A 17,050-nucleotide genomic window follows, 5' to 3' on the forward strand; every position below is an offset into this window, starting at 1 on the left:
GGAGATGGAAACAGTGCAGTATATCACAGGATATGTGTTGTTCTCAGTACAGGCAGGAACACTATCCTGCACTGGAAACATCACATTAGTGAAAGTTGGACTGGCTGTTTGAATCCTCCAATCATATTTATCAAAAGAGGGGGACTCTAGGAGCTATTCAAAAGTTCTGGTGACCCGTGCTCCTGAAGTTAAACTTATACCAAAAAGGAGTCACTGTTCCTAAGTAGAGAGAGAAAGAAGGGCAGTAAGAGGTACTCTCGTCGTGAGCTACTCCAATTGTGAGGGACAGTGTGTCCTCATCTTGATGCCCTCACACACCCTGAAGGATGTCATGCTTCATCATTGGGCTTTTGCTCCTCGTCAGGCCGGTGCTGCAATGCCCTACAGGTCCCCCGAAGGCCTCTTTTTCGGATATCTTTTGATGAAGCCATATGGGTGTGTGGGTGTAAGTGGCAGTGAAGTCCTAGTGAAGGCGGAGACAGTGAGAGGCACACAGGTGACAGAGCCCAGATTCACAGAGAGAACCCTCACTGATCTCATGGGATCTTACCCTACCTACAAAGGGAAGTTCTACTCCCTTCGTTTATCCGGGGTCACCGAAATATTCGGCCCATTGTAGATACAACTTTCTTAATCGGTCCCGACGAAGCGCCCTGGATCTTCCGCTGAGATCACGAAAGCGCGAAATATGTTGACCAGAACGTATGCCCACTAGGGACATATAGTTACCCAGCTACCAAGGGACATAATACTCCTTAAAGCAGCACCATACACTTTATTTAAATAATGACAGAGGGATCACCTTAATAAAAATGAATCACTCTTCCTCCAGCCATTTTTTTAAACACCTTCTAGGACTTCACTGCCACTTACACCCACGCACTCATACGACTTCATCAAAAGATCTCAGAAAAAGAGACCCTTCGGGGGACTTGTAGGGCATTGCAGCGCCAGCCCAACAATGAGCAAAAGCCCAATGATGAAGCATGAGATCCGTCGGGGTGTGTGAGGGCAACAAGATGAGGACACACTGCCCCCCACAAGTAGAGTAGCACACGACGAGAGTACCTCTTACTTCCCTTCTTTCTCTCTCTACTTAGGAACGGTGACTCCCTTTTGGTATAAATTAATCCTCCAATCACCTTTCACTGGAGTCAGTGACCCATATTCTATTAAAAAGGGTGGCAGAGGTTGTATTGAAGATAGACATAGTGAGTGACTGAACCTAACTGCAGGGGAATGCCTGGGGTACACCACCAATGCAAATTGTAGTACATACATTGGTGGTTTGATATAAACTTATTTTGATGACTAATAATGAATTAATGGATGTGTAAGTCATCCATCTATGGACCCAAGCAAACACATAAGTGCAGCCAGGCCTCCAAATTTGGTACTAAATACATACCTGTAAATAAAGCATTCAGGTGTTTACTCAATGATAGCATTTGAGGGCTCAAAAAAAGGTGATCACACAGTTCAACAAATTTAAGATGGTGACGTGTGTGTATACTGGTGAACAAATGACTCTGAACTTAGGAACATACATAAGAAGGCATGGTCAATGAGTGCCGATGTATATAAGTTGACATATGGACCTCTCATGAATTTGAGGTCATAATCAGGAATAAGAATCAATTCCGAGCACTGTTGGATTGCAGGTACATTAAACAAAGTACCACTAAATAAGGTTGGTCAGCATATAATCTCATCAATCTAATACAGAACCAATGACTTATAAAGGGCCAACTGGTCCCAGGAGAACATTATTTGTAAAGGGAGGGCACTGCATGAGAAGGGCATGGGAGGCCTAGGAAAATTAATGTAGAGATTTGTGGAGAAGAAAGGTTAGTATTCAACCCAATATAGTGGTAAATTAATCTCTAAGACTAGGAGAATTTGTCATTTCAAGGGGCTTGATATTGGGTCTCTGAAAATCAATGTAATATGGTCAGTGTATCTCAGAAGGATAGAGGGTGGGGTATGTGACACTTGATAGGACATACGATGTACAGACATTTCAAAATAAAAGCCATATTAGAGTTAGTATGATGATGTGAATATGAGAAGGATGGGAAACAGAATGAATGGTTACGTCTTTATCAAATTGTCACGTGAAAGTGGCCAAGACAAAGGTCCACCACCTGGATGTGATCAAGAATGGGGGAGGCTAATGGAGTTGCAGCATAGCCTCAAGAGTCTGCGGTGTGACCAGGAATTAATTGAGAAAGGAACAGATCACAACGGGGCAAAAATGAATTCATGCCAAGATAGATCAGATCTACATCAAAATGTTTAAATCAAACAAGCTTGGTCGGAAGGAACAGCACCAACGTGGTGAGGCGAGGGAGCTAAATCACTGCACAGCCCTGTAAGTACAATTTCTGATAAAAAAAGTTCAAATTTGCAAATGTATTTCATTATTGATTATGATTTGCATCTTCAAAAAGTATAGCCTACCGAGACCAAAATATTACATATCATAAGAAACATCCATTCCAAGTGTAGTCACTCAAACAAAGGAGGAAAGGTGAAAGTATTCAAGCTATATGTCATTGCAAAGATGTCTGGTACACCCTTACAGAAGTTTATAGTTTGTTGCAGCTAATTCAATGGAAGAGATCAGCAATGTGACATTTGCAATGCGAATCATAATCATGTTATGAATATACAATTTCTATGTTTAAAGTCAGCGGATTCAAAGTACACAATTACTCCACACACAGTAACAATTGCTAACAGATGATTACAACACATATTTAAATCCTGTCGTTGACCCCTATTTTATCAGATATAAAGAAACGAAGGAGTTATGTATTTTATATTTAAATTGATGGTCAATCTAGTCTGCCGGATATTAGAATTAAATTCAATACTTAACAGAGATGGTTTATCAAACACAAAAAAACGAGTCTTAATCGTTTTCTTTCATAATTGACTTCTTCCAGAAAATATGAAAGGAACAAGATGTTTTTGACAATAATAAGAACGCAAGAATACGTGCAGTAGATGATTACTCCATTTAATCGATTCAAGGTAAGTACAATTAACGATCCTCAATTCAGAAGACGGGTTTCTGCTGGGACTCTGAACACGAACACTTAACATCAACAAAAAGTAAAGGCAGCCAGACTGCAATTCCTATGTAGCAGGTATTCAGGTGAACTTAGAACAGAAAATGGGAACGAGGTCCTAGGGCAAGAATTTGCAGCGGAAGCGACTCGAAATAAGATGTGTGCTTGGGTGGAGAAGTAGGCGAAAGATAAAGTAAAGAAATTGTCCTTTTGTCTCTTAAATGCGTATGTCACCATTTTAAGCACAAACACGCACACTCCATCCACTATTCTCTTCGTCAAAGGACACGCTGAACTCTCAAAAGATTGAGGCTGTTGTCATTTACTTTTTTAGAAGAAACAACATGTTATTTGCGTTACTGGGTGACAGCAACAGCTTTTAATGCTGCTTTTGACACAGGTGAACGTGTACTCTGCAACCTGCTCGTATTTCCACAGGAACTTGACAACACACTAGCTTGTTGCAGCCCGACTTCAATACAAGTTTTGATATTGTCTGGTTTCAAATATGAAGATTTCACTGACAAATGGAAGAAAACTAAATCGATGGAAATGGATTTTTTCTTGATTAACTCAAATCCATTAAAACAGTTCACTTGACGCAATTTGTAGAGATCTTGAAGTCAATAACCGTACGAGTTGACTTACACCACATGCTCAAATGTAAAAAAAATAACTAGCTGCCTCAAAATGTCAAAATATGCAGTTGTGAAGCAGTGATTCCCGTGTCCTGACATAATGTCCTAAATATTCATATGTAAAATTACAAAAGGATAATATTTTTTTGTTACTTTTCGAAGACGTGAATGTATCCAAGGACAGCCATTCGCGATCCTGTCTTTGTTCCCATCGAGAGACAAAGCATAGTTTTCCATAAAAAACATGCTAAGGGTATCTATCAAGGTGAAGACGAAAGATATCATACATATCCAGGAAGTGTAAAAATGATAAAGGCTGAAAATACTGGGGTTGTCAAGTAACTGAAGATGTGTGCAAAATAAGGTAATAGCCATAAGTTAGGTACACAATCGTTTTTGGGGTGTTTCTTTCAAGAGGAAATTGATATATCTCCTGATTTACTGTTTAGCGGACGGGTACTCAGGCACAAACCTGAGGGATATCCCGGTCGCCTTTCCCTTATTACAAGTGCATTAGGATACAATCTGTTGTAAAATGTGGGCAGGGTATCCGTAACTTTTGTGGCGGAGTACCCATCCACCAATCTCCCCATCAGGCCCCTAAGCAACTCACACAGCAGGAGGCATTGCATGCCCATTCCGAAGGGACAGCAAGAAACAATGGCCGCCTTCTGGCTCACAACAGACAATGCTGCACAGGGAATGCTTGCGATTTGCCCTCTGAGCTCCATTCCCTCCCTTCCTTTCGCTCAGCTGTCTCATTGCAAAAGATTAGCAAGTACATACATGTCTGATGCCTAATGTCTAGGACACTGTGAACCACACACCACTGCAATACATCCCGTTTTCATTAACTTCGCAAAGTTACACATATTGATCCAGAATGCCGAAAGGTTTATTGCATAGAGATTGGATTTACTGCCCATCTGTATGATTGAAAGGACGCTCGCAAGCACAGGAGCACCGGGCACCGCAGTTAACGTAATGTTCCTCCGGTGTTAATGTGAAGTGGCAGTCCCAATTAGGTACACTCTGCCACGCTGGTTTGTTGGCCTTAATTGCAGGCATGCTATTTGGGAAATAGCTGCTCTGTTCTTTCATGTATCATTTGCACAATAACTTGATTTTGGGCCAAATCAGATTTTTGTGTGACTTACTGTTGTAGTACTCCAGAATTAATCTGGCCTTCCAGGAGTAAGTCAGATGTACTCACAGCAACATTTTTGTGAACTAGGCCCCAGGTGTTTAGCATGCCATGATAGCCATGCTCTCCTTGGGTACTCTTGTAGGCACTCCAAACTGCATAACTGCCTATGATAGATGTTGTGACTTAACTGTTGTCTTTCCTTTTCCTTATCTGCGTCTTCTCTATGGCTCAGCCAGGATGAGTGCTGGAGTGCTTGGTGTTGAGTGGAATGCTGGATGCTGGATGCTTGGTGATGTCATGGAATGCATGTGTGCCTGGTGATGTGCTGAGTGTCAGTTGGAGGGTGCAGGCTCAGCAGCAGGGAGGCTGCTCCTGGTGGGGCTATCAGTTATCTTACTTGCCATTCTAATTACCTGCAACTGAACTTCATACACCATCTTGCTATAACACACTACTTGGCTACATCTGGACTTCTTTTGGGTTACATTTGGCAACGATTTGAAACAAGAACCTATGTGTTTTTTGAAGATGAACTGCATTTAACACTGTTGTGGAAACATGAAACCTGAAACAAAGAAAACTGAAGCTTTTAGAAAAGTAATGCCCTGGTTAGCTTCACCAGTGTCCTTTACCAACTGGACAGCCTATCTGGGGCGTTTCACCTTCCTTACATCAAGTGATTTGATGAATTTATTGGAGCAATATTATACGTGTTTAGTGTTTTCCTGTTGTGCTGCTGCAGATTTAAATGCGTGATAATAGGCGCAAGGAGTTACTGAGCTCTGATCTAAGCTCTCTACATTGAACATGGGTGTGCCAACTGCGTGTTCTTTCAGGCGTTGGTTTGATGGAACCAGCAACAGTATGAGCTTTTATTGTGGAGCTTCGAATAATTATGCACTGTAAGGGAACTTGCTCAACGCTATGCCAACGTGATGTCTACATTTGATTATGTCAGCGAGCTACTGACGGTTTGGTATGGATCAGCCAGGATGAGTGCTGGAGTGCTTGGTGTTGAGTGGAATGCTGGATGCTGGATGCTTGGTGATGTCATGGAATGCATGTGTGCCTGGTGATGTGCTGAGTGTCAGTTGGAGTGTGCAGACTCAGCAGCAGGGAGGCTGCTCCTGGTGGGGCTATCAGTTATCTTGCTTGCCACCTTAATTACCTGTAACTGGACTTAATAAACCATATTGCTATAACACACTACTTGGGTACATGTGGACTTCTTTTGGATTACAACAATTGACTAAGCCTCAAAAAGTACACATAGTAACACCTACTAGACATGCCTCATTGCTCGGCAAATTCAACCCACCTACAACACCAGAATGCTGTAATGGGACAAATGCATCTGTCCCAACTGTCTGTATCATGGCCCTGACAAGACTATCTTTTTAACATGCCTATATGACCATGCCTAGTGCAAGCATGCCAAGAAAAACATCTGATTCTGACAAACCTCATTGTCAGTTCAATAATATATGGTTGACACTATCGTGCATGAATCCATAATATTAGCCTAGGGAATTCTCGATTTTATTTACTCAACGCGTACCAGTCCCGGGGGGGAATGTAAACGACAAAAATGGCACTGACAAGTGTAGAAAGAAGCAAAACCGTGCGAAGCAAGGGGACTATTCACAAAGGCTTTTAAGATTGCATAAATTAGTATTCTTGTAGTACATCTTTTATTATTCTGTATGCCTTTGTGAATTATTCCCAAAACATCTAAAATGTGAAGAAAATGGGAATATTCATGAGATATTCTTTGCACTTAGTACAAATAGAAAGTATGGTGACCTCTTAGCGCTTTTACTAATAAGGAGTTGAACATTTCTCGCCAATTCACAAAGACATGTAACAGTACTCCTTCAGTACACCTTTATTAATGGGCATCGCAGTATGTACCCACGTGTTTTGTTCAGTTCTGCAAGGCCCATGCACATATATAGGCAGCACAGAGGCAAAGCCAACGCCCCTTTCCACCTAATGCCTAATCAATGCTGGGTAAGGCCACAATCTTGAATTGGGTTCACTACATAGCAAAAATCCATTTAGCTATAACACACCCTGTGATTTAGAGAATCCACTACTAATTGAAGTAGTGCTTCTGGCCAAATCATTTGCATTTTATAGAGCAGTCCCAACTGCAAATGTGCTATTGTATTTGCTAAGTATAGCAAAGAGCTATTGTAACTCAATTGGAGGTTCCTGAATTTACTGACTTTGGAAGGATGAAATGATTAGTTGGCATTGCTGGAGTTCAATTTTGAACTGTAAATGATAGCAAAGTTCAACAAAGACCATTTAGCTCACTGAGCCATCTTGCAGGTGATCCAACGTGACACCTACTCTGGGATCAATACTAAGTAACATACCAAGGGCTCATACCCATTCACCCAATTCCCTGATGCGCTAGCGGTCAAGTTTTAATGACATCAAATTTGTTCCCTTCACGGGTTCATGTTTAACATCTCTAGATACTTAACTAAGCCTTTATATCAACTCTCTTCCTCTAGGTCAATGGACCAATTAGTTGAGTAGTTGATGGTAATGATGGTACTTTCTAACTAACTATCTTGTTAGCTAAATAATCACAGACTCTCGGTAAAGTGTATAAAGTTTATCTCAATTTGATGTAAAATATTAATGCTCATTGCATATGATTGCAAAACTCAAACAATGAAATTCACAAAAGGGAGAGAAAACAATAAGCAAATGCAAACAGTGTCATTCTCATCATCCATATATGATATGCACATGAAGGAGTGGATAGATTTGAGAGACATCAGTTTCAGCCAAATAATGCAAAACAATATGCATATGACAGAGTGGATTGATGAAGAGACATACGTTTCGGCAAAATAATGCGAAACAATATATGTATGACCAAGTGGATAGATTAAGAGACATAAGTTTCAGAGACAAAAATACATTTGCAAATAATTATGCAAAGTACAAGTCAGGAAATTAATACAAATCCAAAGGATCTGTGAAATACCACCTCACTGGCCAAGGAGATGGCGGGGGTCCCCTGAAATAGAGTCAGGGAACAAAGACTTCAGAACCCAGGAACGGGACAGGAACAGCTAGGCCTCTCTGCAAACCGACGGACAGTGACACATCACCCCTCTCTCCTCTGCACTCGATCAGAGCAAAACCAAGGCTAAACCACACCCCAAAGGCACCCCAGTTATACCCTAAAACCTACATGTCCAACCCACATTAGTTGAAACAATTCACCGGATCTGACTTTCTTTTGGTCAGTTTGGGAGGTGGTGCATTACACCATCAGGTTCCCATTTCTAAGTGTTGCTTACTCAATGTTCTACATCCTTTCTCATTACATCGCATTCGACCAGTACATACAATTTAGTATTCGTTACATTTCATCATTTTCACACTAATTTCTCAGTCACGTCCCCGGTAAAATTCCCGAGTCCCACGGCCAGTCTCTTCTTTTGGCAGGCGAACAATGCACTCTGTGCTGAGCATCCTTTAACTTCTGTCCCTCCTTCGCAGCACTCAACGCTTCTGTCTGTTTTTGTTAGGTCACTCTTGCTCACATCTCTAACCACTCATCTATTCGGTCAACTTTAGAGAACTTTCAGGCCCATTAGGCTCACTATGGCAAATGAAATATAAACATTCATTAATTACTTTTCACTGTTTACCACTCACCTTTGCACTATCCCCTGTTACATGTTTTCCTAGCCGAAGCTTAAAGCAAAAATGAATTATTTATTATTTTAAAGCAAAATGCAAGATGCGAATAAATGTAAAATGCGGCCAAATCATACATTATTTCTTTGTCTCTTTCAGAGCGCAATGTAAATTCTTTATTTATTCATGTATTTATTTAAGGAGTTTTATATAGCGCTGGCCAGACCCGGGGGTATCAGAGCGCTTTACAACAGTTTTGTCAAGCGTTATATAATAGAGCAGTGTTACATCATGGTTTGGAGGTCCAAGTGTGTTGTGCAGTATTGAGGTAGTAGTGAGTCCTCAGGTAACCTCGTTGATTGCACATTGTCTTCGGTTGAACTTAGGCGGTCTTTGTGATACAGAGTCAGAGAGCAACGGAGTCAGGGTTTGTGTCAAGGCGGCGGCTATCCATTTAGGAGAGAGCGGTTGAGGAAGAGAACTTTTAGGTGTTTTTTAAATTTTGTGTAGGACGAGATAGTTCTGATCTCTGCTGGGATGGAATTCCAGATTTTTGGCGTGTTTCCGGCAAAGGACCTTGCAGTGGTTTTTTGTTTGCGTGTTGTCATAAGGATGAGAAGTAGGGTGTTGGAGCTCCTGAGGTTTCTTGTCTGACCAGCCGTCTTGAGTTTGGCGGCCAGATAGTCAGGTTTTCCTGTGTGTAGGGCTTTGTGCATGAGGGAGGCAGTTCTGAAGTTAGCACGCTGTTCGACTGGGAGCCATTTTAGGTCTCTTAGTGCTGGTGAAATGTGATCATATTTCCTGATTCCAGTGACCATTCTGGCTGCTGCATTGAGGGTTGTTTTGAGGGGAGCTAGGTAGGATTTTGTTGTACCAGTGAGGGTTGCGTTCCCATAGTCAAGTCTGGATAGCACCAGTAATTGGGTGGCTGGTTTGAGATCTTTGGCAGGGATGAATGGTTTAATTTTGCTGAGTAGCTTCAAACTGTGGAAGGCACTCTTTGCAGAGTTTTTTATTTGATTGGCCATGTCGAGTTTTGGGTCTAGGGTGATTCCTAGTGATTTAACAGTTTGCCAGAGTAAGATTACCGTTGAGAGCATCCAGCGGTTTAAGCCATTCTGCAATTTGAGGGTTCTCTTCTTTGTTGGAGATGAGGAGGATCTCAGTTTTGTCGTGCTTGAGTTTTAGGTGATTGAGAGACAGCCAATGTTTGATTTCTTTAAGAGTGTCATTTAGTCTGAGGATGTCATCTAGGGAGGAGGTTTCAAGATAGATCTGGGTGTCATCTGCATATAGAAGGAAGGAGATGTTGGCATTTTTAAGTCAGATGGTGAGGGGTCCATGTATATGTTGAACAGTTGTGGTGAGAGCACTGAACCTTGGGGTATGCCCCTGCTGACGGGGTGTAGGTCGGAGGTAAAGTTTTTGATTTTTATCCTCTGTGAACGGTTGTGTAAGAAAGAGGAGAACCAGCGTAGGACCACATCGTCAGCACCTACCCTTTCTTGTAGGGCCTTGATGAGTAGTTGGTGATCGACCGTGTCAAAGACTGCCGATAAGTCCAGGAGAATGAGTAGGCAGCACTGATTGGTAGCGAGGGATTTGTGAATATCATCTGTGATGTTGAGGATCGCGGTCTCGGTGCTATAGCCTTTTCTGAACCCCAATTGGTGGGGATCAAGAAGGTTGATGTTGTCCATGTGCTGTGTCAGTTGAGAGAGGATGCATTTTTCGAGGATTTTGGAGAGGAGGGGGAGATTGGAGACGGGTCTGAATTTATTCAGGTCCTTGCAGTCTAGGTCTGTTTTTTTTTGTAGTGGCGTGACTTGGCCGACTTTGAGGCATTCAGGTATGATGCCGGTTCTCAGGCAGCTGTTAATGATCCTGCACCAGAACTGGGCTATGGAGAGTTTTAGTTTTTTGGTCATTTGGGTGGGTATAGGGTCAAGGATGTGAGAGGCGGGTTTGGAGGTGGAGATTAGCTAGAGGATCCCGGCTTCTGGGATGGAGTTGAAGGACTTCCATGTTTTCGTGGGGTGCAAATACGACTTAGTTCCTTCATGCATTAGTTCATATTAGTGCACGCATGCGCAAAGCAGTTTCCCTCGTGTTCATGTGATTTGTATGTTAGTTTTACTGCACACTGTTAGTACGTATTATAGGGGTGTTAATCCGAGCAGGTTTCATTTTTCGAAAACCCTGCTCCATCACAGGGTTACAGTTCAGTTTCTCATTGTGGTAGCCAGTGTTACATTCTTGCTCAGGCTATTAAATTTGTATTTAATCTAACTGTAGAAACAGGCACTATGTGTAGGAGAGTAGGATCTGCCTCTTATGGTTACCCCCACTCTTTGCTGCTGTAACACTGTTTTTCAACTTTAGTCTGGCTGGGGCCCTGCTATTCATGACCGCAGCCTAGCTGCTTCCTCTCTAAATTGATTCCATGTACTTTAGGTACACTCCAGATTGGATTCTGGGGTACCCTTGTGAGTCCCTAGTATATGGTATACTATGTACCCAGGGCATAGGTACCCCAGAGGCCTACCAGGGGCTGAAGCATGTATTGTGCCACCCCTGGAAAGCCCTCCAAAATGACACCACAGGTCTGCTACTGCAGCCTGGGTAAGGTGGTGCATGCACCCCTTACTGAGGCATAGGTTCAATATACCTCACCTATCAGTGCACATAGAAACCTATCAGTCAGCCCTATTGCAGGCCTTATCATTCCTGAAGGCAGGGTACTTGTTATTATGTGAGAGGGTGCCCAGGCATGAGCTGAGCCCCTCTGCAGCCTTTGTAATCTATCCTCCGGGATTGTCAGTGGTGCAGCCTGACCATATACTCTTAAGTGCATTATAACCCAATGGTAAATGCCAACTTTGGACTGGCTGCACGGAAACTTGTTGTGTTTGGTGTCAAACACCTTGGAATCATACCCCCACATTAGTAACTGGTGTGGGAGTATGATCCCACCCTTCTATAGTGAGATACATGACAACACTGGTATACCCGGTACCAAATTAACTGAGCCCTGGCATCACAAAACGGATGCTGCAGCCACAGACACGGGTCTGGCCTCCTGCTGCTGACTGAAACTCTGGCAGGGGAGGCCTGGACAATAGGTTTCCTGTCACAGGGAGGTGTAACCACCTCCCTCGCTGGATTTAAAACCGCTATGGTGTGAGTTTTGACCACCTAAACTCACACCATAGCGGTTTTAAATCCATACTGCAGGTGCACTGCTTTTAACCCTGACAGTAGGCATCTTTTGATTAAAGTTTGGTTTTGATGCCTCCTAGCCAGTTTTAATGATCACTTCTTTTCACATATTCACTATTCTTCATTATTTGCGCTGCATCCTTGCTCATATATCTTTGCTCATCACATGTGGACTTAGTTAGTCCTCAAAACTAGAAATAAAACATCCCTGAGCTCCTCCCTCTCAGTGAGGGGGTTGTAGCCCCCAAATGAACTAGGGTTTTCCTTTGGGAGGAGAGTCCCTATGAGGAAGCATGTCACCATTGGTGAGTGAGGGATTACGTCCTAAAAGGGATCTGCCCTTAGGAATATTCTGTTCAGTATTTTTTACCGATTAGGTTGATTACTATCGCATTGGTTTAATTTGTAACTTGGAGGTAGTACGCAGACCCTAGGATTTCTGTGTTTGCTAATAGTTGGTTGGGGATATAATCCTTAGTGGTCTTTAAAATTGTTTTCCCTTGGACTCTCTTGTTCAAACTGGTTTGTTTGTTAGTTACTGTCTTTATACCTGAGAAATGAAGCAAATAAAATCATTAGCATTGTGAATAAATATTTCATATTTTATTAGAAAGAAAAAAATGGCACTATGGCCCTCATTAGATGCAGATATACCAAGGATGTGGCCAGTATCCTCATACCTAAATCACCCGTTATGTGTTTAAGTACGGAATCAATCGGGTGAATTGTATGCGCACTACTCACCTGTCAGGGTCACAAGGCGTGGGGGGGATAATCAGCTCCGTCCAGTCAAAGAGCCAGGTCTTGAGTGTCTTCCTGTAGATTTTCAGGGAGGGGGCGCGTCTGATGATGATTGGGAGCTCATTCCAGGTCTTGGCCGCGATGTAGGAGAAGGCCCTTCCACCTGTTCTGGTTTTGCGGGTTCATGGGGTTTTGGCGAGGACGAGGTCGGTGGATCGGACGTTTCATTTGGGTACGTGGAAGGAGATTCTCTCGTTGAGGTATTGGGGTCTGGTGTTGGGGAGGCATTTGTAGGCATGGGTGAGTATCTTGACGGTGACTCTCTTCTCGATGGGGAGCCAGTGGAGGTCGCACAGGTGCTGGGTGATGTGTTTGTGTCGGGGGATGCAGAGGATGAGTCTGGCTGCGTGTTTTGTATGGTTTGGAGTTTGTGGAGCAGCGATTTGTTGATTCTGGCGTAGAAGCTGTTTCCGTAGTCCGATCTGCTGGCTATAAGTGAGTGGGTGACAGTTTTCCTTGATTCGGGGGGGATCCATTTGAAAGTCTTTCGGAGGATGCAGAGCGTGTTGAAGCAGCTAGCGGCAACGTTGTTGACCTGTCGGGTCATGGAGAGGGAGTAGTCAAGTACAATGCCGAGGTTTTGGGTGTGGTCCATGGGGGTGGGGGGCTGCAGAGGGCCGTGGGCCACCAGGTGTTGTCCCATTCGGAGGGGGAGGGTCCGAGGACGAGGAGCTCTGTCTTCCCCGAGTTGAGCTTCAGGTAGCTGCTGCTCCTCCATGATGCGACATCCTTCATTCTTTCCTGGAAGTTGAGTCTGGTGGTGATGGGGCCCTTGGTGAGGGAGAAAATGAGCTGGGTGTCATCTGCATAGGATACCATGCTGAGGCTGTGGTGTCTGACGATGGCAGCTAGGGGGGCCATGTAGATGTTGAAGAGCGTGGGGCTGAGTGAAGATCCTTCGGGTACTCCGCATTTGATTTCCATGGGTTTGGAGAGGAAGGGTGGCAGTCTGATTCTTTGGGTTCTACAGGTGAGGAAGGAGTGGATCCAGTCGAGGGCAGTTCCCTGTATGCCAGCATCATGGAATCTGGTGGTTAGTGTGCAGTGGGAGACAGTGTCGAATGCTGCAGAGAGGTCGAGCAGGATCAAGGCTGCGGTGTGTCCTTGGTCAAGGAGGGTGCCGATGTTGTCTGTGGCGGCAAATAGAGCGGTCTTGGTGCTGTGATTGCTGCGGAAACCAGATTGGGAGGGGTTGAGGAGGGAGTTTTCTTTGATGAATTTTGATAGCTGGGCATTGACGATCTTCTCGGTGACTTTGGCCATGAAGGGAAGGAGGGAGATGGGGAGGTAGTTCTTGAGGTCGGTGGGGTCTGCTGTGGGCTTTTTTAGCAGGGGTCTGACTTCTGTGCGTTTCCAGTCATTGGGGATGGTTCCCATCTTGAAGGTGGAGTTGATGGTGCATCGTAGTTCTGGGGTCATGGTGGCTCTGTGGTAGATGTGTGTTGGGCAGGGGTCTGTGGGGGCCCCTGAATGGAGACCCTTCATGGTCGAAGTGGTGCCTTCGGTGGTGACTGGGGTCCAGGAGGAGATGGTAGGCTGGCTGGCTGGCTCGGGAGGTGACGGTTTCGGCACTGGGTGTCTGGTCATTGAAGTGGTTGAAGAGGTCCTTCATTTTCAGGTGGAAGTACAATCCGAGCTTGTCGCAGAGGTCTTGGGAGGAGGTGATATCTTTGGTTTAGTTGGCGGGCTTGGTGAATTCCTGGATGACGTTGAAGAGTTCTTTGGAGTTGCTGGAATTGGCGAGGATCTTGTTTTGGATGAAGGTCCTTTTGGTGAATCTGATGCTTTGGTGGTATTCCGTGATGGTGTTCTTGTGGGTGGTGGGGTCTTCTTGTGTTTTGCTGTTTCCCAAGATCTTCACGAGACGACTGCAGGTGTGTCTGGATTCTTGGACGTCGGCAGTGAACTAGGTGGCTTTTCTGGGGCGCTGTCTGTCGGAGTTGCATAGGGGTGCGAGCTTGTCTGCGCAGTTGGCGATCATTCTTTGGAGTTCCTTTGCCACGCTGTTGGGGTCGGTCAATATGGTGGGATGGTTGTGGTTGATGGTGAAGTTGTGCTTCTCCTCTGTGATTTTGCTCCACTTCTTTCATGGGGGTTGAGGTGCCAGTTTGGGGGCGGTGGCTTTGTCAACGTTGAAGTGTATGCAGTGGTGATCCGTCCAAAGGGGTTGCGTGGTGTGGCTGAAGTGGATGCTGTTACCTCCTGCAAAGATGGGGTCGAGGGTGTGACCTGCCTTGCAGGTGGGCATGGTGATGAGCTGTTTAAGGCCCAGGTTGGTTAGGTTGTACAGGAGGGTGGTGGAGTTGGGGTCGCTGAGGTTGTTGAGGTGGAAGTTCAGGTCTCCAATGAGTATGTAGTCCATGGAGGCGATGGCTTGGGGTGCAATGAGGTCGGTGATGTCGTGACGAATGGGGCGCAAGGTCCAGGGGGTCTGTAAGCGAGGGTGCCACGCAGAGCGGTTCTATGGCTGGTGTGGATCTGGAAGTGAAGGTGCTCGGTGGTGGAGATGGAGTCGGTGGTGTAGATGGAGAGTCGGATGGAGCTCTTGGGTGTGATGGCAAGTCCTCTGCCCGGGAGGTTGGGGCAGTCCTTCCTCTGGATCGTGTATCCGTCATGGATGGTGGTGGCGATGTCGGCGGCGGATGAGGACTTTGGTCCAGGTTTCTGTAAAGAAGACGACGTCTGGTGAGAGGGTGTCAAGAAGGTCCCAGATCTTTGTGGCATGTTTGTGCAGGGAGCGCACATTGAGGAGGATGCACCTCAGGGCTTTGGAGGTGTTGGTGTTCGGTGCATGGGTGGTGGTGGCTGTGGGGGTGCTGATGGTCTTGAAGGTCTGGCGGCAGTGGTGGCAGGAGAATTTTCCATGGGTGGTGTTCAGCGCGGACAGCTGGCAGTTGATGTTCTTTCCGGGGTTGAGTACCCAGAATAAATTACTGGCAACATTGATTGCTGCTTACTACAGAAGAAGAAGTGGATTTTTTCCACCCTCTCATCTCCGCAGTTGCTCCAATGAGAACACATGATCTTAAAAACAAGAGGGAGCATCCCAGAAGTGAAAAACATTTCAAGATGAGACTGAATACACTTAGCCCCAAGATACCTCTTCATAGGTGACTTAAATTGCCACTGGAGAGACCCAAATTAATCTTATCCACAAACCCATTAATTTTTGCCCATCAGGGCCTCATGTAAAAAGTTCAACCCTCAACTTCCCAATAGCCATATTTTGCTGCATTAAGAGTGACAACCAAATTATGGTTGACTGTTTTCACCACCTCCTACTCTATCACCCTTCTGTGGACTAAATTGAATGTCAGGAGTCAACTAACACAAGAAACCAAAGATCTGAACAAGAAACTTCAAAGACACCGATAGCTCTATTTTGAAACAAAATAATTGCAAAATTAATGAACAACAGAAATGACCCCAAAATTACACTTTTAACAGCACATTATAATGCAACCATGATTGTCGTAACGGATGCAATAGCTTTACTTAAAAAACTTCTTAGAGCAATATACATAATACAAATGTGATACATTTCTACTTTAAAACATTAAAGATCCAAGTCCAATTGCCTCATATTTGAGACCAATGCTATCTTCATTAATATGTGATCAAAAATCAGACCGAGAAGAAGTTTGAAATTGTTAAAAACAATACATAACCTCTACTGTTACATGCCATCAAAGAATCCAAAGGACTATGTCAAAACGTATCTTCCAGGACAAAATAAGAAAAATAGAAATCTCATAGTTGACACAAGTTTCAAATTCTTTATTCAGGTACACAAAATATTCATAAAAGTACATACATATACAATATAAAAAAATACATAGTAATATGCAATGTATAAAACAAATCTTTTAAAAAGATCTTTGTCTTTCATACAATCACAACTCCTAGCTGCATAATCAATTAATCCAGATTAACCTTTATTCATAGAGCAATGGGCTCGCACTGCCATTCTCAAAAAAGTGCCTATGTGAACAGTCAATGTTGCAGGAATTCTGTACAAGCACAGAACTATGCGTGAGATTATGGAACCTTAGAGAGTATGGACTGACTTATCCTACAACCCCAGTACCCATGAGCCAGGGACCGACTAGCTAAAGTGTCTCACTTGCCCTCCTACTCACTCACTGAGGAGCACAGACAACACAACGCTCCAGATTCTCTCAGTAATCACGGTTGCAAGACACACCCTTTCCCTCATACTCTTGTACTTGTCCACAATAAGGTCTGTCAGAGACACAAACAGGTTTAAAATATTTATTTTAACCAGCGTGCTCTAGTATGCAGTATACATGCCTCAATAAGCAGAAATATGCATAAGACAAATACGGTCAGCATAGCAAGTAGTCTGTAAATCCTAGAAGGAGCTGTTATAGTTAATGACAGTGAAGCCTAACCTCCTTCCCATTGTATAGAAGTAAGATGATTATATATTAGAAGATCTCTGGGCATTATCTGCAGACCCCGTACCTCAGTCTACATCATAGGTT

The sequence above is a fragment of the Triturus cristatus genome, chromosome 5_2 (genome assembly GCF_964204655.1).
Source record: "Triturus cristatus chromosome 5_2, aTriCri1.1, whole genome shotgun sequence".
Classification (NCBI taxonomy): Eukaryota; Metazoa; Chordata; class Amphibia; order Caudata; family Salamandridae; genus Triturus; species Triturus cristatus.